Raw genomic sequence first — 3886 nt, 5'->3', positions numbered from 1 at the left:
TCTCCCACTGCTGAAAATATTTGAGATGTGCCAAGCAGATGGTCCCACGCTTATCAGCAGAAGCTTCCAATGGCATCATTCAGTGACACACTCAAGTGAAAATCTTCACGCCAATCCAGAGCGGGGTGTGAGCTGGTGATAATGCAAGGCAGTGGACCACCTTGAACCACTAAGGCCAGCCAGGGCTAAAGAGAAAGATGACGTGGAGAAATGCCACATGGAAGGGCAAAACCGCATGTGTAGTAGAAAGACAGGACCAGCTCAAATTCCCAGCTCAGCTTCTAATAAGTTATGTGACCTCTGCCAAGCTCTCTAAGACTTGGTTTTCTCATCTGTAAAATGGAGCTAATAATATTAACTCAAAACCTAGTAATGATGAGATGAGTCTATGTATAGACCCAGAGAGACATACGGGAGACACATGGCTAGATAGTGAAGGATTTGTTCCCTTCTCCAACCCAGTTTCGGAGAGTATCATGCTCAGTGTAGTATATAAGACCCGTAGGATGCTATGAAAAGCAAGCAAGCCAGGGAGTGTGTTCAGGGGTGAAGGCAGGGGTCTGCACCATTGGCCATGGCCAGACTGCTTCCCAGCCTGGTCCGGGGGCTCCTCCTGGAAGCAGCTGTTTCTATTAGATGCCGACTCTCACCCGTGCAGTCAGGAACAGGAGAGCAAATTCCTTTTCCCCGATCCCTGTTCTGCATTTTTTGTGTTTTTGTTGTTGTTGTTGTTTGGTTAGGTTTTTTGTTTTTCTATCTTTTAAAAACCAAAAATGGTCAATATGTTACCCATTTTTCAAATAACCCAATGTGAAGCCCCAAAGGCTGGAAATTCTGGATCTCTTGGATCTCAGGTAGCCAAGCCTGAGATCCCAAGCCTGAAGACCCACCCCTCACTCAGGGTAGCATTTTCTCTTGTTTAAAGGGATTCCTTCATAGATATTGTGCCAAAGTATTAAGGGACCCTGGGGACCAACTATATCAAAAGGGGTAAGAAGGCAGTTTCAGACTCTGTGGGAAAGCAGACATAGGAACCCACAGATGAAGTTCCCCTCCGACTGTTTTCGTAAGCAGGAAGACCATAGTCCCAGGGCAGAGCCAAACTACTCTTGTGGGAAGCCTGACCAGCAGCTCGTTCCTCCCAGTGGGAAGAAGAAAGGGGAGAGAAGAGAGCTTCCCCTGAAGCCAGCAGGCATCTACTGGGTAGGCAGTGCTGAGCAGCAAATCAACAGACCAGGTGAACTCGGTCTTGAAGTTGGAAAGTTGTTCTCATTACCTGGTTCTGATGTTCCAAGGAAGAAGAAGTTCAGCCTCCTGAAGAACTTTAGTTTCCCAGAGGATGGTCAGAAACTAAAAAGGAAACAGGCACCATCTAAAGCAGACTGCAAGGCAGAAAAGAAGGAGCATGGGTGGGAAAGGATCAGACCCACGGAAGAAAACATGATTAGGGAAAAATAACAGGCTGCCCAGGAAGCTTCCAATCCCAGCAGGGGAGGAATTGATCCCGAAGGAAATGAGGGATGGAGGAGATGGGACAGGACAGAGGGATCCTCTCTGCTCCACATTCGCTGCTTCTCAGATCAGGGGCTGCCCAGATGTTATGAACATTTCACCCTGTCCCCATGGGTGCTGTGAAATCCTGCGCAGAGCGACCAACTAGAAGGAGGACTCCAACGTCATTATGTAAGTCAACAGAACAGAGGGCCTCACCAATTTGCTTTTTCCAGTGCCTAACAGAAGTCTGTCCACACGGGCAGAGGACAACAAGCTGCCAAATTTGGAAATTGATAATGGTCCCAAGGTGAATGAAGAGCAAGCTGCCAGGAAGCCAGGGTGGCCCGATGGCTTCTAGGTAGGGAGAGAGTCTCCAAAGGGGTTGGTGGCCGGCCGGGGGAGTCTGAAAGAGGTGGCTCTCTTTGCCCCCAGCTTGAGTGGGTGGCGGAAGGCCCCAGTTGTTTTGTGACTAATTGGCACCACTAACAAAGCAGGAACTATCACAGATGGAGCTGGAGTCGCATTTTTGGTAGATAATGATTTATCCTTAGAGAAAATACAGCAACTCACTGTAAAAATAAAACTGCTTGCATTTAAGCCACAAATAGGTTGGCTATTTCTGTGCTTGGTTTGTCTTTGTGAGTAATCATTCTCCCCTTCAGAGGTGGGCAGAGTTTGAGGGGAAGGAGGTGTAGCAAGAGAGGGTAACAAAGCAACTGAACCTGGGGAAGAGGAGGGTCTGGAGCTCCAATTTCCGGCGGAAATTCTAGCATCCACCTCCAAGTCACACCTTCCAAAGTTCCCTAGAGAAACAACATCCCTCTTTCTGCCATCAAACAACAGAGAACCATAATGAAGGGGGCCTGGTGGAGGGCCTTATGGGAGCAGGGAAGAAGGAAGCTTATTTACCCACGGCCACGCAGCAGACCCATAAGTGGCAGTACGCACAAGTGGTAGGTCCCTTTAAGTAGGGTACAGTGGTAGAATCCCTACGTAGACCATAAGTGGGAGAGCCCGTAGGCACCCCAATAAGTGGCAGAATTCCTTTCTTCCATCAGTGCTTTACCCTAAAGCTCCAAACCCTCTCCGTGCCTCTTCACTCAGCGCTAAACCCAAGGAAGTCTAGAGAATTCAAGTCACATCCTAAGATGTGCTCCTTATCTGGAAGGAACTCTTCTACGCCCTCGATGCTGAGCCTATATTCTGGGGAGATAACCATTAAGTGCCTCACAAAAGCCCAGCACTCCCCTCCGTGTTAGAAAGATGGAGAGTCAGGAGGGCAGGGGCTGGGCTGCACCGACAGAGGGAACGGTCAGTGCCTGAGTGCTCACTTTCACAGAAGATGGTTCCAGAATAAGAAGTGGAAACACATGGAAGGTCCACAGAATGGCAGGCAACTGGCTTAGGACACATTGTCTAGGTTCACCATTCAGGAGCAGAACAACTTCGGGTATGCTAGAAACTTAGACTTGCAAACTTGACCGGAGGGACGAGTGATTATCCCATCTGTTTGACTGACAATCTCAGAGTGGAACTGGTCTGCCCTCTGCCCTCTGGAGCTGCAAAAGAGGCTTCAGACCTCATTGACCAGATAAAAGCCCAAGATAAAACCCTGAGAACAGAACTCTCCCAGGCTGATCGGATCCCCATCAGCCTCAGGTAATCTTCTCCAGGCTTCTGCTAGCCAACCCTGCCCTGGAATTGGTTGGGTCTGTCCCCAGTAATAATCTTTACGCTCAGCATACATTTCTTAAACATCAGATCTGAAAGAGAAATGACATTTTCTCCCCGACGTGCTCGGTTTCTTCCAGCTAGTCAGGTCCACATGGGGGAGCATAGTGAGAGTACTACAAAGGGCAGAAACTATATAGGTATGAAAACGGGGAAGCAAACCCACCGGACACAGTGCAAGTAGCCCTCCAAGATGCACCCTGGGAAGGGCCCAAACAGAGCACAGCTGCAGATAAGAATTCAGCATGTGGGAGGCTTTGCTTCCAGCCCCCAGGGCCTCCCCAGCCTCCCCTCAATCATAGGAGTCTGCCCAAAAGGAGACTTCTCATCTGGCATAAGTGCCTTTGCGGAGCAGTGAGGAGGATGTGAAGTGACCAGAGTCGGGCATCCCTAATCCAGGATAGCTCTTCCACTGAGGGGCGGGGCGAGGCTCAGGGAGCTGCTTCCCTCCTGTGGGAGAGCCTGGGATGGTGTCCGCTGCCCCAGAGATCATCGCAGTGGACAAACCAGACCTCACTAGTTCCAAAAGGAGAACTCCCAACTAATATAGCTCATATAAATAAGAAAATAAATAAATGCCTCTCTGAGTCCCCCAGAATCACCAGATATCATATCTACAGGGCTGGCTAAAGTTTGCAGCAGGAGAAAATAATTAGAAAAT

This window comes from Gorilla gorilla, chromosome 5 (assembly GCF_029281585.2).
Source record: "Gorilla gorilla gorilla isolate KB3781 chromosome 5, NHGRI_mGorGor1-v2.1_pri, whole genome shotgun sequence".
In the NCBI taxonomy this organism is placed as follows: Eukaryota; Metazoa; Chordata; class Mammalia; order Primates; family Hominidae; genus Gorilla; species Gorilla gorilla.
Note: the sequence above shows the minus strand (reverse complement) of the source record.